A 25,699-nucleotide genomic window follows, 5' to 3' on the forward strand; every position below is an offset into this window, starting at 1 on the left:
CCAAATGTCCCTACATGCTGCTGGAGGGCCTTGACTTCTCACCACAGGACCTATCCACAAGCTGCCTCACAAAATGGCATCTGGTTTCCCTCAAAGAAAGCAATCCATGGAAAAACCAAGGACATTCCCAGGACAGGAGCCATGGTCCTTGTAGAACCTCACATTGTAAATGTCCAGCCCACCCTCCATGGGAAGGGATCACACAGAGGCAGGAAGACCAATAGGTGAGGCCTCCAGGGGCACCTCTGAGGCTGGTTTCCACAGCTACAATCACTACCATGTCTCTTCTCAAACCCAAAGATCTCCCCACCGCACTGTGCTGAACCGTAATGGATTATTTCCTGACATTAAAGGTTAGTAAACATCCTCGGATAGGGTGTTTGAGAAGATTGTGGGATCTCCGTCTCAGGGTGTCTTTTACAATAAGAAATTCTTTTACCTCTTTGGGAAGGTTTAATTTTAACATCTCTGGCAGATAAGGAGAGGCACAGTATCTACGGCATGGCACACACCTGGGTTGAGTAGCTGTCCATCTGCGTTATTAACTAGGTCAGAAACTCATTTTGTTTTCTAGGCCTCATTTCTTTACCATCAAAAGTTGAAAATGGGACTAAGTTTCTAATGTTTCCAATTTTGTTACAGCTTTAAAACAATGACTCTGACATTTTAGTCGTCTTCAGGCTTGACCCTACATATAAGTAAACTAAGTGACTATCCCCAACGTTGGACACAGAGGCAAGAAATAGAAAAAAGGTTCTGCACCAAAATATTTCTCTCTCTGGCTTGAATTTCTGCATTAGATGCTCTTTTCTATTTGCTATTAGAAGCTTCTGCTAAAATGCAAATGTGTTATCTGGAATAACAAATTAAACTATCATCCCAAATTAATATTTAACTGAATTTGTTTCTCTTGTTAACTAACATATCAGCTGGTAGGGATCCAGGGAATGGGCAAAGAAACAAGTAAATTTGAATGAGAATAGATTTTTCCAAAAGGGTTTTAGGGCATGGAAGGACAGACTCGATGGAGCTGTGTACTGGGAAGGGAGGGTGACCAGTAGCACCAACAGTATAATATTAGGCCACACAGATGGGTAAGATAAATCTAGAGGAAATAAAAGTACCAGTGTAGGCAGACTTCTAAGGACACCACCTCCCCTTAATCCCTCTATGTAGAGGGTCTTCAAACACATTCATGATTTCTCTCTGTCTCTCTCCCTTTTTTTTTTTTTTTTGAGACAGAGTCTCACTTTGTCACCCTATAGAGTGCTGTAGCTTCACAGCTCACAGCAATCTCAAACTCTTGGACTCAAGCAATTCTTTTTCCTCAGCCTCCCAAGTAGCTGGGACTATAGTTGCCTTCCATAACACCCACCTATTTTTAGAAACAGAGTCTTGCTCTTGCTCAGGCTCACTTGGTCTTGAACAAGTGAGCTCAGGCAATCCACCCGCCTCTGCCTCCCAGAGTGCTGTGATTACAGGCGTGAGCTACCGCGTTTGGCCTCATGACTTCTCATTACCAAAAATCTCTCCCCCTCTGCCTCAGACACACATTCTCACAGTTGCCTCTGGGATGGTGTTCTTACCTCTGCAGCCACAAGACACTGATTTGTCTACCCTGCCACTCGCTCTGGGTCTCACAGTCCCTCCTATCTGCACCTCCGGCCTTCATTCTAGACTCTCAGATTGATTCAGAAAATTCTGCCTTTGACTTTCCTTGCCTTTCCCTCAAGCCCTTGCCTCTCTTTTCACCAACACATTCACCTAAAAAGAATTTGTCTTTTTAATCTGAATGAACCTAAATGTTTATCTCATCCATACCTTCACCTGTGTAGCTGAATGACGCCAGAGAAAACCTTAAAACTGGGCATGGCGGCTTCTCTATGAATCCATGATGACTGAAATGAACAAAAAACACAGCCAGCTTGCTGTCTCTGGACACTCCAAAACCCATTCTAACCTCAGAACTTCAAACCTAAGGGTCCCTCTCCCTAGAATTCACCCACCACAGTCACAACTTCTTTTCACATTTCACGTTTGAGTTTGAACATCTCCTCCTGGTCCCTGGTCCTACCTGTGCAACCTCCACCTCCCCATTAAAGTTTGTCACTGCAGCCGTTTATTTCCCTCATTGTACTTAATCAAAATTATTAGTTATACATTTAGTACTGTTACTTACTTATTATTTGTCTTCCACTGTAGACTAAGCCCCAGGAAGATCCAGGGCTATAGTGTTAGACCCCTAAACCTGCACAGTGGCTGAGACGCAGTAGTGGGTGTTCAGTAAATGCTCACTAAATGAATGAATGAATACTCACCAAATTTATGCACAGTCTTTACCTTGTTGGTCAAGAGTAGTCCTATCTACATATTTTCAAAACTCCTGAAGCCCCTCACTTTCCATTTGTTTCTTTACTCAATCAGTATTCTTTTAAACAGACATTTCTAATGGAAATGCTGGCACAGACTTTGCTTCAGCAGCATAAATGGCATCAGCAGCTGACATGACCCCCCCACTGTTGCCATGGGCAACAATTAAATTAGCTATATAAAACCTGACACGAGAGCCGCCGCATCCATTCAGTAAAATAACCATGCGGTCTCTCTGCAAACATAATAATGACCTGTGTGACTGTGCTTTTAGCACACGGAAGGTGCTGAGCATTGTCCTGCCTAAGACTGGGCATTAACACAGCTCCTGACTCCTGTTCCCACTGTTGCTTAAAAGGGTTGCCTAATTAATTGGTTTTATTGAATCTCAACCACGACACATTTGTTCTTTGGTAAACTAATGAAAAAAGCCCAGGAGCTGAAGAGGTACTTTTGTAAAATACAAGGAAGGAGTTGTGGAGGTCCTATTTTATGCTACGTATCATTGTAAATGAAGTGCAGTTGACATGGTTATTGACTGCAGAGGTTACCCAGACTGTCTTTATTGGAGAGGATACTAACGATTGCATGCATTTCTTTATTGGACAGTCTGGGTAACCTCTGGATGAGGTTAACCCCATACCCCATATTGGGCTATAAAGGTAAAACACGTTGAATCCATAATATCTAGAAAGATAAGTAAAATGGTGGAGTGTTTTTAACTTTTTATTCCAAAATAATTTGAGACTTCCAAAATCACTGTAAAAAATAGTACAAAGTATTCTTACACACCTTCTGCACAGATTCTCCAAATGTTAACATCTTACTGCGTTTGCTTTATTGGGTATGCATTAATTTTCTGCATATTTGAAAGTAAGTTGCAGATGTGATGCCCTTTTTGCCCAGAATATTCTAAATAGTTAAGGATGTGTTTACTAAAAATATGGTAACGTTCTATTACTTAAACCTAATACAATTATCAAAATAACAACATTAACATTGATACAATATTATTTTCTAAACTACAGACTTTTTCAGTTTTCCTACTAATGATGACCTTTCAGCAAAATTTAAAGAAAAAAAAATAGACTGGCCTGGGTTTCAACCCAGACTCACATAGTGCTTTCTGTCACTAGTCATGTATCTTTATTCTGCTATAATCTGGAGGTCTCATATTCTTTCTCTTTCTTGACCTTGACATTTTTGAAAACTAGAGGCCATTTATTTTTGTAGATTATACCTTAATTTAGGTTTTTCTGAGGTTTCCTCCTAATTGGATTCAGGTTATGCATTTTTGGCAGAAATGTCATGGAAGTGAGGTGTATGCTTTTCATTGTACCATATTAGGAGGAGTGCCAGTGATATTAACTGTTAAAGGAGCAGCTTCTCTGTAAAGTTTTTGATTTTCCCCCTTATATCTTGTGGGAAAATTCTTCGAGACTATGTAAATATATTGTTCTTCTTATAAACATTATCTCATATAAGAAAGAGCTTTTTCTCTACTCTTTCTCCATTTTTCCATTTTAATTGATTTACATAGGTCAGTTGGGACTCACGAAGTCTTATTTTATTCTATAGCTTACCTCATGATCACATTGGCCCAGATTTGACCCCCGTGGGAGCCAAGAGAAATCAACATTTTGTAGGCATCCAGTAAAGAGGAGGCACTGGCACAGGAAGTGAGAGAGGATACTACTGATGGACCAAGGTGCTTAAGAGACAAAAGGCCAGCGGTGTGCAGGGCGCATGGCAGAAGAGCAGTTTCAGACAGGAGAAGGGACATTCATTGCCTAAACTAGTAGAAAAGAAGGAAATGGAGAAATAGATGGGGGAGGGCAGCACTCAAGAAGCGGAGAAGCTTGAGATAACCTCCATATCCTCGGGGTGGTGCTGGGGGAGAGGGAAGATAATTTGCTAGGAGTGATGAGGCTGTGGAAGGACATGAGGCCAAATGAGACCGTGACCATATTGTGACAGTGTTCTGGGGGAGGAAGAGACAGACAACTCAGAAGGAAATTGCAGTCCCTTTAGGTCTTACTGCCCTCGCTGTCTCCAGTCTGCAAAGTTGTCTGGATTTATTATATGTGCTACATACTTATCTCCCACCCTCAAATTGTCATTGAGTTGTTAAAAACAATTGCATTGATATGCAGTTGAAATATTTCAGGTACATCGAATAGAAGTACAGAAGGGATACGGAAGAGAGTAAAGGTCTCAAAATAATGCAATCACAGCAATGGTTCATGTAATCTGCTCAGGCAGGAGAAGGAAATAAAAACAAAAGAGGTCAATGGTAAAGAAAAGCTGAAGAGTCAAGACCCTAGAAATCAATGAGGTATGAAAAGAGACAGAGAGGGGATGGAGTGAGAAGGTTCCATGACAGATGGAAGGTTAGGTTGAAAGAAGGAAAAAGCTGAGTTGAAGGCAGAGGTGTCTTTCCTGGGCGATAACAATGTTTTCTCACTTAATACATGGGGTGTCAGGTCTCTCTTGGTCCAGCAAGGAAGTAAGATGTAACACCTCCTTGACTCAGAGGCATCACCTGCCAGACCTTCATCATCCAGAACACAGCCCACATCAAGAAGGTCTGTAAAAAATGCAGCAGGGTACAGGGTTGATAATGGATGCACCAAACTCATCAGTTCCTGAGCACATATTATCTTTCCTTTATAAAATAGTCTAACAGAATGGGCTTTCTGGTCCCTCAGAAAATGAACAGGGAGGTGATCTGGGGAAGGAAAGGCCTATAGACAGCTACATTTTATCATCTGATAGCAATATGAAATGACAGCCAACAGCATCTCTCTCTATGTCACCCTTGTGACTCTGCAGACAGGAATCATAGAGGGATGAGAGGCTTTGGGTGCCTCACATCAACATACTAAGCTGGAGGTAGGGACTCCATGGGGTCCAGATATCTCTCTCTCTCTCTCTCTCTCTCTCTCTCTCTCTCTCTCTCTCTCTCTCTCTTTCTCCCCCTCTCTCTCTCCTTCTCCAGTCCACAGGAAAAGCCCTGGCCCTGCCTGTGATAGGATCTTCCAAAGAAAAGTAGAACTCATCATGGGATACTTAGACTTGCCTCCATCCTCAGACCTCAGCTCCTGCCTCCCAACACAGGTATGCCTCTGCTTGATACCGATGTTTCAGGTTCTTGGTCTCAGCGATTAGAAGAACGAATCCACAGACCGCAGGATCAGTGGTAAGACAGGGTTTATTCACAGAAATAAAACTTACAACTTACAGAAAAACCAAAGGTCCTGGCAGAGAGAACCCATGAGGGGAACAAACTCTCCTGCTCCCTCTTCAAGGTCTGTCCTCGGGCTCTCTGCTCAGGAGTTTATATGGTAGCAGGGGGTTGTTTTGCCTGAACTCAATGTTGACTTTTAGGGCATGGGTCTTCCTCGGTTACAGCCAGTTGTCCAATAGCAGCAAGGTGCCGGGAACTCTCAGTCCCTGGAAACTTAACATGAGGAGACGGCAAGGCCAATCCATGAAATTGACCAGCCAGAAGTGCACAGGAAGGACACAGTAAGGCACCAGTGTCTCCCCCCAGGTGTCCGGCCCTTCCAGCCTGCTGCTTCCTCCAGTCATCACAGCATCAACACTGCCTGGGCTAAGGCGGCGGGTCATGGTCCCACCTGTCCTGCATCATCCTGAGGCTATATTATCTCACATACACCCTGCCTCCTTTCTCTTCTCAGTATCTGATTTTCACATAGGAGAAAAGATAGGAAATTATTGCAAAGCACATTCAAGAACCCAAAAAGTACTCCAACATGGTACAGCCTGGTAAAAAGGCAAAGATTCTTTATTTTTGTAGTAATGCCTAAAAACTAATCTTACCAAAGCAAGAATATCATAACTTGTCTTCATTCTGTTGTTGGTGCTGAGATATCTGGAAATAGTTAAACTATACCAAGTATAAGCAAGTCAGCAAGTCTTTGAAACCTGTACTATATTTTAAAAGATTTCCGTATTAAGGAGTAAAACAGAAAAGGCATTTGGTGCCTAAAGAAGATGAATTTCAGTTATTTGCTATAGTCATTTCTGCAAAACACTATGAATCTTCATGAGATCAAATACACATACACAGATCCACAGAAAGACAGAGTTCAAGGTCATATGTGTTGGACATTTTCTATCATACAGGTACTGAACCAGGTCCTAATATGTTTTATTTCTTGTAATTCTTACAACAGCATGAGTTGTTTTCCCAATTTAACAGCTGAGAAACTAAACCTTTAAAGGGGTTAATTTGCTTGAAAATGGAAGTCAGGATTCAAACCCAAGTTCCCTGATTCTGGAAGACATTTCTTTAACAGCTATATTACTGTGATAAGCTCTCTGGTCTTTAAAAACTATCCATCACAGGCAACTTCCAAGATAAACAGATCTTGTACATTTTCCTGTTAGTTTTCTTCACTCCAAATATATTAATAAAGTTAACATATACAAAGTCAGACTATTTCATCTGTGGTAACAGTCTATGCAAAATGACAAAAAAAAATGACATAGTTTACAGCTCTGCTATTTTTTTAGGTTGCAAATTTTGTATTTTATATTTCCTTAGGAAAACTGTATTAATAGATGATATAATCATTGGTGATATAAAAAGGTATTAGACCAACGTGCCTGTTTCCTTGGCAAGACAAGATTAAGCCCTTGATATATTGATTCCATAGTTGATCTTAGCCAAAGATGCAGAATCAAAAATTGTGTACAAGGGGCGGCGCCTGTGGCTCAGTCGGTAAGGCGCCGGCCCCATATACCGAGGGTGGCGGGTTCAAACCCGGCCCCGGCCAAACTGCAACCCAAAAATAGCCGGGCGTTGTGGCGAGCACCTGTAGTCCCAGCTACTCGGGAGGCTGAAGCAAGAGAATCGCTTAGGCCCAGGAGTTGGAGGTTGCTGTGAGCTGTGTGAGGCCACGGCACTCTACCGAGGGCCATAAAGTGAGACCCTGTCTCTACAAAAAAAAAAAAAAAAATTGTGTACAGGATCTTTACCATCTCTTTTGGAAAACAGTCTTCCAAGGCCCATATAAAAAAATGAAATGGAAGTTTAATGTTTTATATTCCTTCATACTAATTGAAAGATAAGAAACCATGAATGATGTGGGTTCAAAGAGTTAGCTACTGGTCATTTTTAACAATAGCATATTGATGTTCTGTTTACCAGGATAGTATTTGTATCTTTTTCTCCTTCACAAAATTAGAAAGCCCTGGGAAAATGCAGAGCCACAGAAAGTCCTGTGCAGGAACCAGATATTATTCAGAATCTCCCCCAAAGTTCTTCTAGTTGTCCTCATTTTTATATTGCAACATTTCAAACAGTTTAGTCTTGGCTTTTGCCATGATCAGTCTAAATTTGGCAACCACAGTATAGAGTAGCTTTCAACTACGGAGAAACATCAATGAACCAAGAAAACTCATTTCGCGTGTATGTCAAGTGTCACAGAATGCTGGACGTGTTACTGGATTATTAGCCGAGAGAACGAGGACTGATGTCAGACTACCCAGGTCCAAAAGTCCTTTTGAGGAAGCTGCTTGATGTCATCCCAAAAAGCCTCAGCTAAAACAAAGATTCCATTCCCCAAGCTAGAATAATCCCTCACTTCAGGAACGTCAGTAATTAACAACCATATCAATTGCTGGGGACGGCTTAGGTATACCAAAATAAGGTGATTGCATTTTCGAATTCAAACTGGTTGTTTCGGTGTTAAATGGATACAACCACTGATATGACATAGGATTTTATATTTGATTTCATGTGTAAGATGTTTCAGAGGTGTGAGAGAGGGGCCCAGGTGCAGGTGTCACAGATATTTTAATAGATGATTGTGATACTATTTAAGGCTAATTTTCTAAGCCTCAGATTTAATCTTAGTATTTTTAAGGAAATTATAATGACCGATGAAATCTCACGACCATAAAACAATTTGCTGTTTTATCTAGAGGAAGCTGTCTTAGAGCAGCACCTAGTGGTTCCTTTGACTCTTCAGATAAATATTTAGGATCAGGAAGGAGCAGCTGGAAAAATGCTTCCTTTAAAAAATTTTAGATAAATTTTTATCCCAAATATTTGGGATAGTGTATGCTCTCTGCTTTTTCATGCCTGTTTAAAGTTGTATTTGATTTCCTTTTGGTACAAGTTTCTCACAAAACAGACTGCTATTTATCTGGTGATTCTAGCACAAGGTTAAAAGGAGTCTATTTCATCACAATAACCAAAGATGATGTGGCTATTTTGCACAAAGGCATTATTCTACAATCAAAAATGACTCCATGAAAAGCTAAAAATCTTAAATAGTACAGATAACTGCTACAGAAAGATTAAGATATTTTTAGATCAACAAAAAGCAGGAGGCTAATTTGAGTCAAAATGATGTTCTCATATAAGGATCTTTGAAAATTACTGGGCTTCTTTTATGTACTTTGCAGGAAGATTCAGAAACAAACCTCACAATTCTGTGAAAATCTCTTACTCCTCAGAATTTGGTGGTGGGTTTAAAATTCTTTTTCATCAGGTATTGTATTGAAATTGCTTCACCTGTTCCAAAAACATCATCGTAAGGGGGAAATTCTGCTCTAATCACCTGCAGTGTCTGTGGAGGTCCGACAGCCTCACATTGATTAAAGAAGTGTTGACATTTATACCATTCCCTGGCCATGTTATAATCATTGTCACGGCATCAATTTTTGAGGTTTTTGTTTTATGTTCTTGTCAAAATCTCTGTCACGAAAATGAGACAGAAAAAGTGTAATGTTTTATGTACCTGCACACAGGTGATAATAACCCCAGCTCCTCTGACCTCCTCCGTGTTTCAAAATTTAGTGGCTGCTTAGTCCTCCTCACTCCTTTTGCAGCTTCAGCTGCCTGCAAAGAAGCCAAATCATCAACCAATCTAAATGCACAGTATCAAAATGGTGCAGCACATTCTCTCCTGCTAGACACCAGGCTGCGTGACATCTCCGGTCTCTCCACAGACAAGAGAGTTCAATAGACACATATTTAAACCATTCCTAATGACACTTTTAAAATAATGAAGAGCAAACAACAATAGCGCCTCTGTCAAAACCATTAAAATGTTGCCTGGGCTTCATAATATCTGATGTTAAGACCAGACTTTTTAAGAGAGAAATACATTACAAATTACACAGGTAATATCACCGAACTCACTAGAGTGCCTCCCATGTGTGGTCCAGGCAAAGGTGTTTTCTGTCTCTCTTTACTTCTCTGATAGTTGTTTTATTAAACTAACGCTTACCTAAAATTCCAGTGCTAGATTCGTGGATTTAGAATTTGGACAAATAAAGCAACTATTTTCGCATCCACTGCTGGAAGACCCTACCAATACGATGAAGACATTCCTGCTGGATATGTTATGTTTCCCAATAGCATTAGCCTGTTGTCTTTAAATGCTGAAAAGTTTCTGTACCCTCCTATATCCAGAACAAATGCCAATCCTCTTCCCTCCTACCTAAGTCTACCTCTTTACAGATAAAGGGACATCCTTCTAATATTGTCATGGGCTTATTTCCAGGCTAAATACAGGTGAGAATATTCTGTGTTAGTCCATCAAAAAGTCAATTAAAAGCATTTTCAGCATTTTGAAGTATAACAAAAAACTTAATTTTCTCCACAAATCCTTTTGTTTAATAGAATAAATCTTTATTTTAACTACATATACACAAAAATCAAGATGTTTTCTAGAATTGATTACACTACTAGTTTCATTTATTTTGCAACTGCCTATTTACCTTCCACTCTCTGTCGAAGGCACATTTATTTGCTCTGATACCATTATATTTTTGGATATAATTAGTGCGACTCAAGTAAGAATGTTGATTGTAATATAAATCTAAATGGTGAACAATATGAGTTTCCATCTGACTTGCCCAGAAATGGTAGACTTCACCCTAGCATTTCCTTTTATGTATATCTCAACACATGTTATGTAAGTTTTAAAAATAAGGTATAAACACCATCACAATGTCAATTTCATCATTCTACAGAACCTACTTAAAATCAGTGTCAATACTACAAAATCATGCTCTACGATTAATTCCTTATACTCTGAAACTGTATGTACATACTGAGAGGAGGAAGCCTGTTTAAAAGCTCCAAATGGGTTCGGTGTTTAGCATTTAGGGAAGCCTAGTAAAATAGCCAAAAGAAACACTAAATGGTCCTGAAAACAACATCTATTGAACTCCCAGTCTCTAAGCAATGCTTTCTAAAATGTAAAATTTCATCAGCTCTGAATTGAAAAAATTGATCTGCTTGTCATGTTGAATAGACTCTAAAAGTAGTTTAAGCAAAAATTGACCCCAGCACATGGTATCAACGGATTCTTCTGGGCATCAGACTGAAGACAGCTCCAGATTTCTAAGATAACTGAAATTGTCTCTGTTGTGAAAAACAGCAAAGCAGCTTGCAACAGACTGAAATGCTCAAGAGGATTTTCATAATTACAGCTAAGAGAAACGAGATTTACTGGAAGCTGCATTTGTATCTGTGTGGCTTGTCTTTCCTCACAATTCCTTATGCTCAAAAATCAATTCCATCTACTTTTCATAATTCCATTTCCCTGTCTCTCTCTCTCTCTTTATCTCTCTCTATCAGCCACTAAATTTAAGCTGCATTACAGAAGGCAACCGTGAAACTTTTTTACTAGTGTTTAATCTATTTCCACTACTGGCTTGCAATTTCTGTCATCTATTTCACCACTCACCAAAAAGACATGAGCGTGAGCTAGAATCCATATGCTTTAGCCACGGATGAAGTGAAGAAGTGAGATTCAAAGAAGAAAAACAAATACAACAATAATGAGCCAAAGTGTATCCTCTAAATGAAGAGGAACGCTCCACATGAGCTATTTGGCTGTTCAAGAGACGTGTGCTGAATAACTAAATGCACCGCCATGATGTGTCACTGAGCGTTATGTTAAGAACAGTAAGCCACACACTGTTACATTCCCTTATGTAAATGACCTCACATTCTTCTCTGTCTGGCCCAGGACCAGTTTCCTCATTCTGCTCTCTCAGCTCCTTTAGTAAGGAAGTTACATCTTCTTCACCAGAGCATGGTGAGGAGCAAAGGAAGGGAAGGAGAGAGGCAGCCCCTTTGAGCTCACCCACAGCTGCTTGACCTGATGACTCGCCTTAGTGACCTGAAGCAGCATCTGGGCACATACTTGACCTACCTTCTCTCCATCCTCCTTCAGCGTGTGTGAGTCCTGGGCCAGGTACCTGGATTTAACTCCATGACAAAGGTCCCGGCTTCTGCAAGACATACTCATCACTATGGGCAGAAGCAGCAAGAACAATCAGAGCTCCAGTCCACCCTCGGGGGGGTTCTAGCTCCCACTTGTGTGTTACAGCCTGCTCCTAACCCTCCTTCCCAACTGCCAGGCCTGTGTACTGCACCAGTGCTCCAGCGTCACATGTATAGACAACAGCTCACCATGGCAAAAACCAGTTCCCTGGAACAAACAAATTTACCATATGTAAATATACATACACATACATATGTGAATAAATGTATGTATTTTTATGTATACACAAATATATGTAGTTTTTGTATACATATACCCTACTGAAGTGGTTAAACACTGTCCGATAGAGAATGTGGTTTTTAAAAAAAAAGTGTTTGAAAACTTTGCCCAGATAGTATTTGTCGTTGAATACTTTAACGGAATGTAACTGTTGAAATAATGTTGTATCCAAGTTGAGTAGGAGGATTTCTGAGGTCTTCAATACTGACTCTTACCACATTAACTGAAATTCCAGGAGGCGTGATAATAGCCAAGGTCCAAGGACCTTGAGAATATGATTGAGAATCACCAATGATTGAGAATATGTGACGCTTTAGAAACTATCCAAGCACAAAATTCCAGCTATGAGTGATAGAGGATTTCCCCCCACCCCCATTCAAGGCTGGACAGAGGACCCCAGTTTTCTTAGGCTTAGGCAAGTACATGAAGGGAACACCCTGACCTTTTGCCCTGAGCTGGAGGGACTGCATTCATTCTTTTGTCAACAACACTCATTAAGGATGTAAACATGTTTTTATTTGCCAAGTGTAATTCTCAAGACTTAATACACCTAGATCAGAGGTTCTCAATCCATGGGTTATGACCTCTTTTTAACAATGAAAATACATTGTGGCATTAGGAAGGTTGAGAACCACTGGTCTAGATAAAAGAACCCACATAGAGACTCCCCAGTTAGTTTAGTTCTTTCCCCCTTCCAGAAGCTCTGGTGCTTTTTACTGCTTCCATATTCCTTTCTAACTTCTAATAAAAATCCTATCTTACCACTGATCTGTGGTCTGTGGGTTCATTCTTTGAATCCCTGAGACCAAAGACCTACTAAAAAGAGAAATTCCAGTATCATGAGGATGGCGACTGCCAAGGAGTGACTGAAGGGCCCCCCACTCAGGACTTAAGGTTTTTAAGCAAGAAAAATAGCAGTTGACTGTGTCTCATCTTCTGAGATTTTTTGTAAAAAATTACAGAAAACACATGAGATAAATCTACATTTTCAGAACACTGCTTTGGATGTGAATAATAGTTATTTTTCCTTCTAGCACAACTTTATATCAGTGAGGAACACTGACATGATTTCTATCAAAAAGTGATAACTTTTCATCAGGTCACAATGGTGTTTCAGGAGTTACCAGCAGCAACCATAGCCCTGTCTACCCCTGTCCTCCTAGCAGGAGTTCATGATTTGGCAGTGATGCTCCTGGCAGTCCATCCCTTAAACTCAGCAGCACTTGTTCTTTAACCATTTTGTAATTTTTTTTTTCAAAAATTGAATTTGCCAAACTTTAATTTTATACAAGTAAATCAGAAAAACAATTGTGTTCAATATGACTCAAGCCCAGAAAAATTTTGTAAAAACAATACTAGAGAAATTCTAATATTGTTATAAAACCATGCCTTAAACTAAATTGGGTCAGGCATATTTTAGAGGAGAAAAAATGCCTTCCTTGCCAAATTCAATTTTCTCTTTTATGATTGGAAAACATTTTTTTGGCATCATAGGTAAAATTCATTTTAAAATTCATCCCCTTTATAGGCATGCAGCTAGCTGTCTTTTCAAAGATCTTTCCATTATTATTCCTTATTAGATTATTAAAGTATCACAAGCTGTTTTGATCATACCACTACAAAATTACTTTTGTCCAATCCACAATGCTGCTGTTATCCTTATTAAAAAGAAAATATGAGGAATCAAGTTTATTGACTCTAATGTACCAGCAATCAATCAACTTTGTTTATTTTTAACCAATTTTATTAGAATTTTACAGCAATATGGCTACACTGAAAGTGAGTTTATTTTATATTCCACTTTCTCCATTAGTCAATTTTATTGTAAATACATATACCTTTCTGACAATTCTGTAATGTTTTATCCGCTTGGAAATGCGGTTTATCCGAATTTGAACTAACCCATCGTTCAGTGTTACACTACTTGGCACAGCGACTACATTATTAAAGCATGGCATTTTTTAAAACATACTTACCATTTATGCTGTAAAAGTTCAGATTGTTCTTTTTAAGAAAAAGAAGTATTCTTCCATGTCAGCCAACGGAAGTAAAAATTAAAAAATCTATTAAAAGCATGAAGAAAGAAGAATTGATATTGTTAAAAGTAAGAAGGGAATGTGAGTCATTATCTGAGCATTTTGAAGTGAGGGCATTGGTACCCAAATATCATAAAACCATGAAATACAGGAAGCATTCATCTTCAACATTTTCAAGTTTCTTATAAGTTAGAAGAACTTAAATTTTCTATCCATGTTTTAGTGTCTATTTTGCCTAAGGAGAAAAAAATATGAATCTTCCATTATTTAAAAATTGGATCATTTTTATGGAGATGGAGATTGCCATATATTAATTGTTTCCTGGCCATGGTTAGGTAAAATTCACCTAGAAGTCCAACTGGGGATTTACCACACGTAAATCTACAGAGGTGGTTAGACTGACTATCTCTTCAGTCTGAGGAGCAACACTTGCACTGATTTTTGGATACATAGCTATAGAGTCATGGTAGACATTTTTATTAAAAGGCTCAATGTACTTTATTAAATTAGCATACTTATCCTTGAAATAAAAGCCCAATTATATGGAATAAAACTAAAATCATATCAAATAATAATATCCTACACACCAGGCCCTTTGAATAATGCACTAGTTTAGAAGACATATTTATTGCCTTCAACAAGTTTGTGCTGAATTTAAGGAAACAGGGCAGGTTCATTTTCCAACCTTGGCTCTACTAGTAATAGATAACATAGAAGTTTTTTACTTCTGTATGTTTTGGCAAAATGAACAAAAATATCATTACCATAGAAGAACTGAATAACAATATGGAATATAAACAATGAAGAAATTCAGAGACTGAAGACAACAAATTGGGGCAATTAAGAAAAGCTAAATAACAACAAAGCTTGAACTGAATCTATAAAATATAATATAACTGAAATTAGAAGAGAGAGATACACAGTATTAGACTAAAGTCATAGTGATGGGGAGGCCCCAACATTGCAGAGGTGTAAATTTTTCAAACTTGTTTCCTGCTCCTATAAGAGTTCCATGCAGATATTTCTGGTTGTTATAGTTTCTTAACATGATGATTCAGATAACTAGGGTCATTCATCTTGAAGTCTCACTGTCCACCAGAGCCTCAAAGACTTCTCATTTAACCAAGAGAAGAAAAGAGAAAACCCAGGGAAGATACACCCACAGCTCAAGCTCTTTGGCCTGGAACAGACAAAAATCACTTCTGCTCCCACCCCCTGCATGGCAACTAGACACATGGGTTCCCTTGGACTGAAGCAGAAACTGGAATACATAGTCCTTAGCGTGGCGATCACTTCTCAGTGACAACTCTAGGTTCTGAGGAAGGAACATGCATTTTGACGGACTACTCTCCAACACAAACCTGCAAAAGCAGCACAGAAGGAGAAATGTACGTCTCAGGCAGTCACCCACACAGGAGGAGTTTATTGGAGGAACTACAACATGCTGAATCACAGGAGTGTGGGAAAGGGTCTCAGTCATAAAATGAAACATTCACACCACCATTTTTAAAGGAGAAAAGGCACAGCAGTATCTGGCAGAATTGCAGGTAGAGTAGGTGCAGGGTGTCCCACCGTGTCCCACATGGGGGAAACAGGAAATTATAGCTAAATGTGGCTTTACTTACAAAATACTCATTACAGAATTTTACAAAATATTCTCTGCATATTTCCCCCTCTTTATAAAATTTTGTATTAAATATTTTGCAAATAAAGGTACATTTAGCTACATTTTCTCATATTCCCTATATATGGCAACTGTCGGGACACCCTATATATTCCAGAGAAGACAAGAGGGCTCATAAAGGTACAGAAAACACTGAACAGAATTTAAGGCACATTTCTAAGTACAAAATAAATTTTGTGTATGATTAGAATGAGGTGGAAGGGGGGATGGAAAGAAGGCAGACAAAAGAGAAGGGATGTTGCACAGTCAAGCTTAGTACTCCTAAGGACAATTAGGAAGTAAGTTTAGAGAGAGGAGTTTGGGGACATGTTCAAATCTGCATGGAGGTGGGTAGCTGGTCCTCACACAGGGCAAGATGGAGATGAGGAAGTATCAGGATAAGAGGCCTCATTTCCTGATTCTCACCACTGTGCAGTTTCTTATGGACTACTATAGTATCTACAAGAGGCAAATGAACTATTCCATGACACAGCAAATCTATCCTTTTTGCCTGTCCACACAATCGATACCAATCGCCACAGCCAAATTGATCTGGCTGCAACTCACATCAATTCTCAGAAGGCTGAAAGGAATGGATTGGCCATGCCATAGGCCAGCCATTTCACATCCTCAGACATGCCCTCTTCTGTCTCAAGAGTTAGAGGCTAGTGGAAGACAGGGCCAAGGTTGCCACTCTATCCATTTTTTCAGACCCTAATCTCACATTTAGTTTCTTAGGTTCCACAGCTGCTTAAGCCATTTTGATGTGAAAATTAAGAATCAAATCATTTCAGTTTTCAAAAAGTCAGACTAATGATATTTGAGCATCTTGTACATGCTCCATCTCAAATAAAGTCTGTTAAATGCAAGATACGCTGATAAGAAGAGAAGAGAAGCATAACAACACCAATTGCTCTGCAACTCCATTTGAGCCCCCTTCAGTCTGATTAGAGAGAGGAAAGTGTTACGCTGAGTGTGTCTCTGAATGCCACATTCTGCTCTGTGAAGTTAGGTTGTTTGTAGCTCAGATTAGCTCTGACATAAATTATATTTGCATTTTAAAAGAGATTAATAATTTGCCCAAAGTGGTACACATACTAAGTGATAGAGACAGCAATGAAAGCTTTGGTATTTGTCTTTTTTTTTCATTTCAAATAGCCAACAAGCGTAAGAAAAATGCTCCAGTATCATCATCAAAGAAATGCAAATTAGGACCACAATGAAGTACCATCTTACACCACATACAATGGATAATTAAAAAGTCAAAAAATAACAGATGTTGGAGAGGATGCAGAGAAAAGGGAATGATTATAAACTGTTGGTGGAATGTAAGTTATATAACTTCTGTGGAAAACAGCACAGAGACTTCATAAAGAACTAAAATTATGACTATTTGATCCAGCAATCCTACTACCCTGTTTCCCCGAAAAATTTTAAGGTGTGCTCCCAGAGATGTGCTAGGTCTTATTTTCAGGGGAATGAAAATGAAATTATGTTTTTGCAGCAATCTGAGTGGAATTGGAGACCATGATCTTAAGTGAAATAATTCAAAAACACAAAGTCAAATACCATGTTTCCAATTACACATAAGTGGGAGCTAAATAATGCACATGAGCATGGAAAGTGGGATAACAGGCCCTGGAGATTCAGAAAGGTGGGAGGGGGGAAGTGAGGGACAAGAAATTCCCTAATGGGTACGATGTACACTATTCAGGTGGTGGCTGCACTAAGGGCCTAGACTTCACCACTACTCAGTATACCCATGTAACAAAACTGCACTTGTACTCCTTATAATTAAAAAATAAAAAATAATAAATTTTAAAATAAAAACTTTAAAAAGCCTTGGTGTGACCCACAAGTGAGGATGTTTTTATACTATAAACCTTTTTGTGTGGATCAAATTAGGCACATGAAAGCAGCATTGTAAAGACCCAACTCTTGTTGCCACACAACAAAAATACTGAGACTGGCATTCTGCATCCCTTATTTTTGACATACAGAATCAATTTAAGAGTTAAGAACAGCAAACATCTTTCCTGGATGTGTAATCATATCAAGATGAAACTGAGTGATTATTTGGAACTCTGAATACAGCGGGGTAAGGAGGCAAGAAACTAAACTCCAGTTCACTCCTGTGTCATCATTTCTGTCTGGGAAACAGCCTGGATTTTGCCAAACTTTGTAAGGTGTCTCCTTACATCTTACCACAAGGCAGAAAAATACCTTCTTAAAAAAGAGAATCTGCTGTGAAGTCCAGGTCAGTCTGCAACCCATAAGAGTATTTCTCTCTACTCTACTCCTATGGGGGCACCCTGAACCCACAGAGCACAAAGAATCCTAGCAGGGTTGAGTCCTAAATGTCTGGACAGGACACTTTAGTTTTTCCAAGATTGACTCTGCTAAGTGTGGTATGTGGCATCAAAATGTAATTACTTAGATATGAACAGAACCTTCTCTGAGGAAGACAGATGAATGGCTAACACATATATGAAAAAATGCTGGTCCTGGGAGCCAGGAGGCTGTGGTGAGGGACAGACCAAGACCAGAGATGTTTTCAGAGCCCCACCCCGTCAGCGTTACTGGCGGTTGTAGCGGCTAGGAAGACAAGGACAGCCACGCAGAGGCACTCTTCATGGGGTAAACCCTCCTCAGCTGGCTGCGCCTCGGGTCTGTGCGGGTGAGGGGGTTGTGGCGACAGGAGAGGAGGAAGGAGGGGCGCGGTTTGGAGCCTGTCCCCAGCGCCTGTGAGGAGACTCCCCCGCAGTTCTGCGCTGCTCCTGTTTCCCTCCCAAGAGCAAGATCCAGGATGAGAAGACTGATAAAAGAAGCAGCTAGCTGAACAGCTATAAAATGCCCAAATCTGCGTTCACAAAACCAATTCAGAGTGAAAATTCTGACAGTGACAGTGACAGCAATATGGTAGAGAAACCATATGGAAGAAAGGTAAAGTGCCATAAGCATTATCGTAGCTTAGAGGAACCTCAAACTCCTGGGCCCAAGCAATCCTTCTGCCTCAGTTTCTCTACTTTTAGTAGAGCCAGAGTCTTGATCTTGCTTAGGCTGGTCTCCAACTCCTGAGTTCAAGCAGTCCACCCTCCTCGGCCTTCAAGAGTGCTAGAATTACCAGATAGTGAAACTATTACTCCATCACGGTGGAAATCCATTTCAAGCTAACAAACATGGGGAGCATCCAGTGGATGTAGCAGAAACAGAAGAGTTGGAGTGGCTTCTAAAAAGAGAGAGAACATTAAATTAGGGGAAAAAGAAAGATGCATTCCATGGACCAAGGAACAAGAGTGCTTGCTGATTCTATCTTCTGAACAGAAAGCCATTTGAATATAACTATAGCATAGAATGTGGAAGGGGGGGAGGAGACAAGATGGCTGACTGAAGCCAGCTTTCCACAGAGGCTCCCATTCAGAAGGAGAGTTAAAGGACAAAAATTCAGCAAGTAACCTGGTGGATTTGAGCTGCACTAAGAGAGAAGGTTGTAGAACGCACGTCAACCCTGCTGAGGTGAGCTGCGACCACAAGGATACAAACAAAAGATACAAAATCCATCACCAAGCAGATGGGAGTCCCCTCCCCCATGAGAATGGCTCATAGTGCCCCACAAACAACCAGGCAGAGTTCAAAGGTCCTCCCACTACACTCCACGGGAGAGACCCTCTAAAAACTGGACCTACCTCCCCTACTAGGGTGCCACGGCATCCTCCTGCCAGGCATAAAACTGTATAAACTGTATATAGTCTCTACCTGGAATTCTGAGCTCCCAGCACTCCCCTTCACTCACACTGGGGTCTGGAGGCCAGTCCCGGTCAGTCAGCAGAGAGGGGACTGCACTGGAGTGGCAGTTCCCTGAGGCACAGTGCGACAGCCATCTTTTGGTGACAATACGGCCAGGCATAAAACTGTGTAAAGCTGTGTGTGTTCTCTGCCCGCAACCCCAGGCTTCCAGCGCTCCCCGCGCTCCACTCTGCTCTCGCTCCAAGGTCTGGAGGCCTGTCCCCCAGGGGTCCAGACTCTTGGGCAATTGCTCGAGGGTGTAGACAGTGCTGGGCTGCAGCCGGTCGGTGCAGACTCTGGGATACAGGAGCGGAGAGAGGACTGTTGGCCGGAGGGGAGCTACACCAGAGCAACGGTTGCCTGAGCCATAAGGCAGCAGCCCTCTTTTGCTAGCAATATGGCTCACTACAGAATATTCTGAAGCCACACCCCCTGTCTCCCTGGGCAAGCAGAGACTCTGAGTTTGCCTAAGGCAACTCCAACTTGCAAACCAGGGAAACTTCCAGGGCGGGGCTGATCCAGAGGTCCGCTTTACTAAACCTAAGACACACCTGGCCGTCAGGGGATCGTCAGCCTATAGACAATACAGGAGCAAAGACAAGCATTTTTGGAACTCAATTCAGCTTCTCTTCTGCAGGGGAAATGCAGAGTTGTTCTGTTCTGTTCTGTCAGTAACATTAATCAGGGGCGAGACTGGACCTGAGTGAAAACCCCTCAACCTTCATCTAGCACCTGAGGTTGTCAGGCCTCACCTCCTCCTGCTGGAGAGAGGTAGAGCACAGCGGCCTGGCAAACTTCCTTGTGATTCAGGCAGGTACAAACTCCTGGAGTACCGATTCACTACAGGCAACTGGGTCAGCCAACTGCAGGGCTATCAGTGACTGGGTGTGAAGTGGTGCAAGGTGGGGAAGGAGGCAACAACCTTCCCAGACTGATTTATAGGCTGGGTGGCTTCTCCTGACTCTACGCAGCACTGGAGCAAGCCACACCAGAGTAGTCGCCAGACCACTGTGATCCAGTTCCCAGAGACCTCTTAAACTCTCTCACCCAAGACAGGTGCAGACTGAGACAATTGATTTGGACATTTTTTGAACTGAACCAATCACCTGAGGACAAATCAGCTGGTGCCCTAGGTGCACAGTGGTAGGAAGGTTTGATTTTTCTTTTCCAATTGATTGCCGGTGGGGGGCAGGGTGACTTAATTGCTGATATTTCTCCACAGCTGAGACTTCAATCCAAAGTATCTGTTTCACTAGGGTGGAAAAAAAAACAGCTGAAAACAAGGCAGAACCATTTAGCCCCACCACACCAGACAGGGCCACAGTTTCTCAGGCCACAACACTGTACGGGCCCTCGACAAAGGCCCAGAGGAAAAAATCAGAGGGAGTAAAACAACCATGGGGCAGAATCAGCAGAAAAACTCTGGTAACATGAATAACCAGAATAGATCGACCCCCCCAAGGAAAGATATGGCAGATGCAATTGAAGATCCCATTCATAAATAACTGGCTGAGATGTCAGAAATCGAATTCAGAATTTGGATTGCAGACAAGATTAACAAAGTGGAATTAGGAATTCGAGGAGAAATTCAAAAGTTGTCTCAAGAATTTAACAAATTTAAAGACAAAACCACCAAAGACTAAGACACACTGAAGCAAGACACACTGCAGCCCTCAAAGATATGAAAAATACAGTAGAATCCCTCAGTAACAGAATGGAGCAAGCAGAAGAAAGGATTTCTGACATCGAAGATAAAGCCTCTGAACGCTCCCAAACTCTCAAAGAGGAAGAGAAATGGAGAGCAAAAATGGATCACTCTCTCAGAGAGCTCTGGGATAATTCGAAGAAGGCGAATATCCAAATCATAGGAGTTCCAGAAACAGATGAAGTGGCCTCGCTGGGCACAGAGGCCCTTCTGCATGAAATTATGAAAGAGAATTTTCCAGACATGCCTAGAGATTCTGAAATTCAGATAGCAGACAGCTTCAGAACCCCAGCACGACTCAAACCCAATAAGACATCCCTAAAGCATATCATAATTAACATCACTAAAGTTAATATGAAGGAGAAAATCCTCAAAGCTGCCAGGAGAAAGAAAACCATTACCTTCAAAGGGAAGAATATTAGAATGACTGCAGATCTCTCTGCTGAAACTTTTTAAGCCAGAGAGGGTGGTCACTGACTTTCAATCTCCTAAAGCAAAATAACTTTCAACCCCGGATCTTGTATCCAGCTAAACTGAGTTTCATTTATGATGGAGAAATTAAATACTTTAATGATATTCATATGTTGAGGAAATTTGCCATAACCAAACCAGCTCTTCAGGATATTCTCAGACCTATCCTCCATAATGAACAACCCAATCCTATACCACAAAAGTAAACTCACTCAGAAACTTCAGATCAAACTCCAATTTCCACCATGGCGAAAGGATTAAAAATGGCCACTGGAATTTTGAAAAACTTAATACCCAAAACTTCACCAGACTTATCAATATTCTCCATTAATGTGAACGGCTTAAACTGTCCTCTAAAGAGGCACAGGTTAGCTGACTGGATACAAAAACTCAGGCCAGATATCTGTTGCATACAAGAGTCACATCTTAACCTAAAAGACAAATACAGACTTAGGGTGAAAGGATGGTTGTCCATATTTCAGGCAAATGGTAATCAGAAAAAAGCAGGTGTTGCAATTTTATTTGCAGATACAATAGGCTTTAAACCAACAAAAGTAAGAAAGGACAAGAATGGTCACTTCATATTTGTTAAGGGTAATACTCAATATGATGAGATCTCAATTATTAATATCTATGCACCCAACCAGAATGCACCTCAATTTATAAGAGAAACTCTAACAGACATGAGCAACTTGATTTCCTCCAGCTCCATAATCGTCGGAGATTTCAACACTCCTTTGGCAGTATTGGATCCATCCTCCAACAAGAAGCTGAGCAAAGAAATCTTAGATTTAAACCTAACCATCCAACATTTGGATTTAGCAGACATCTACAGAACATTTCATCCCAACAAAACTGAATACACATACTTCTCATCAGCCCATGGAACTTACTCCAAAATCGATCACATCTTAGGTCACAAGTCTAACCTCAGTAAATTTAAAGGAATAGAAATTATTCCATGCATCTTCTCGGACCATCATGGAATAAAACTTGAGCTGAGTAACAACAGGAATCTGCATACTCATACAAAAACATGGAAGTTAAATAACCTTATCCTGAATGATAGCTGGGTCAGAGATGAGATTAAGAAAGAAATTGTCAAATTTTTGGAACAAAACAACAATGAAGACACGAACTATAAGAACCTCTGGGACACCGCAAAGCCAGTTCTAAGAGGGAAATTTATAGCACTGCAAGCCTTCCTCAAGAGAACGGAAAGAGACGAAGTTACAACTTAATGGGACATCTCAAGCAACTGGAAAAGGAAGAATATTCCAACCCCAAACCCAGTAGAAGAAAAGAAATAACCAAAATTAGAGCAGAATTAAATGAAATTGAAAACAAAAGAATAATACAACAGATCAATAAATCAAAAAGCTGGTTTTTCGAAAAGGTCAATAAAATAGATAAACCTTTGGCCAACCTAATCAGGACAAAAAGAGTAAAATCTCTAATCTCATCAATCAGAAACAACAAAGACGAAATAACAACAGACTCCTGAGAAATCCAAAAAATCCTTAATGAATATTACAAGAAACTTTATTGTCAGAAATATGAAAATCTGAAGGAAATTGACCAATACTTGGAAGCACGTCACCTTCCAAGACTTAGCCAGAATCAAGTGGAAATGTTGAACAGGCCCATATCAAGATCGGAAATAGCATCAACCATACAAAACCTCCCTAAAAAGAAAAGCCCAGGACCAGATGGTTTCTCGTCAGAATTCTACCAAACCTTTAAAGAGGAATTAGTACCTATATTACTTAACCTGTTCCAAAAGGTAGGAAAAGAAGGAAGACTACCCAACACGTTCTATGAAGCAAACGTCACCCTGATCCCCAAACCAGGGAAAGACCCAACAAGAAAAGAAAATTATAGACTGATATCACTAATGAATATAGATGCAAAAATATTCAACAAGATCCTAACAAACAGAATCCAGCAACACATCAAACAAATTATACATCATGACCAAGTCGGTTTTATCCCAGGATCTCAGCTGGTTCAATATACGTAAATCTATAAATGTAATCCAGCACATAAACAAATTAAAAAACAAAGACCATATGATTCTCTCAATCGATGCAGAAAAAGCTTTTGATAATATCCAGCATCCCTTCATGATCAGAACACTTAAGAAAATCGGTATAGAAGGGACATTTCTTAAACTGATAGAGACCATCTACAGCAAACTCACAGCCAATATCATATTGAATGGAGTTAAATTGGAATCATTTCCACTCAGATCAGGAAGCAGACAAGGCTGCCCACTGTCTCCATTGCTTTTTCACATTGTAATGCAAGTTTTAGCCACTGCAATTAGGGAAGAAAAGGCGATCAAGGGTATCCATATAGGGTCAGAAGAGATCAAACTTTCACTCTTCGCAGATGATATGACAGTATATCTGGAAAACACTAGGGACTCTACTACAAAACTCTTAGAAGTGATCAAGGAATACAGCAGCGTCTCAGGTTACAAAATCAACATTCATAAATCGGTAGCCTTTATATATACCAACAACAGTCAAGTTGAAAAAACAGTTAAGGACTCTATCCCATTCACAGTAGTGCCAAAGAAGATGAAATATTTGGGAATTTATCTAACAAAGGACGTGAAAGATCTCTATAAAGAGAACTATGAAACTCTAAGAAAAGAAATAGCTGAAAATATTAACAAATGGAAAAACATACCATGCTCATGGCCGGGAAGAATCAACATAATTAAAATGTCTACACTACCCAAAGCAATATATAATTTCAATGCAATCCCTATTAAAGCTCCACTGTCATACTTTAGAGATCTGGAAAAAACAATACTTCGTTTTATATGGAATCAGAAAAAAACCTCGAATAGCCAAAACATTACTGAGCAATAAAAACAAAGCAGGAGGAATTACGCTACCAGACCTCAGACTATACTACAAATCAATAGTGATCAAAACAGCATGGTATTGGCACAAAAACAGAGAGGTAGATGTCTGGAATAGAATAGAGAATCAAGAGATGAATCCAGCTACTTACCGTTATTTAATCTTTGACAAGCCAATTAAAAACATTCAGTGGGGAAAAGATTCCCTATTTAACAAATGGTGCTGGATGAACTGGCTGGCAACCTGTAAAAGACTGAAAGTGGACCCACACCTTTCACCATTAACTAAGATAGACACTCACTGGATCAAAGATTTAAACTTAAGACATGAAACTATAAAAATACTAGAGGAGAGTGCAGGGAAAACCCTTGAAGAAATTGGGATGGGCAAGTATTTTATGAGGAGGACCCCCCGGGCAATTGAAGCAGCTTCAAAAATACACTACTGGGACTTGATCAAACTAAAAAGCTTCTGCACAGCCAAGAACACAGTAAGTAAAGCAAGCAAACAGCACTCAGAATGGGAGAAGATATTTGCAGGTTATGTCTCTGACAAAGGTTTAATAACCAGAATCCACAGAGAACTCAAACGCATTAGCAAGAATAGAACAAGGGATCCCATCGCAGGCTGGGTAAGGGATTTGAAGAGAAACTTCTCTGAAGAAGACAGGCGTGCGGCCTTCAGACATATGAAAAAATGCTCATCATCTTTAATCATCAGAGAAATGCAAATCAAAACTACTTTGAGATACCATCTAACTCCAGTGAGACTAGCCTATATCACAAAATCCCAAGACCAGAGATGTTGGCGCGGATGTGGAGAAAAGGGAACACTTTTGCACTGCTGGTGGGAATGCAAATTAATACATTCCTTTTGGAAAGAGATATGGAGAACACTCAGAGATCTAAAAATAGATCTGCCATTCAATCCTGTAATTCCTCTACTGGGCATATACCCAGAAGACCAAAAATCACATCATAACAAAGATATTTGTACCAGAATGTTTATTGCAGCCCAATTCATAATTGCTAAGTCATGGAAGAAGCCCAGGAGCCCATCGATACACGAATGGATTAATAAATTGTGGTATATGTACACCATGGAATATTATGCAGCCTTAAAGAAAGATGGAGACTGTACCTCTTTCATGTTTACATGGATGGAGCTGGAACATATTCTTCTTAGTAAAGTATCTCAAGAATGGAAGAGAAAGTACCCAATGTACTCAGCCCTACTATGAG

The sequence above is a fragment of the Nycticebus coucang genome, chromosome 5 (genome assembly GCF_027406575.1).
Source record: "Nycticebus coucang isolate mNycCou1 chromosome 5, mNycCou1.pri, whole genome shotgun sequence".
In the NCBI taxonomy this organism is placed as follows: Eukaryota; Metazoa; Chordata; class Mammalia; order Primates; family Lorisidae; genus Nycticebus; species Nycticebus coucang.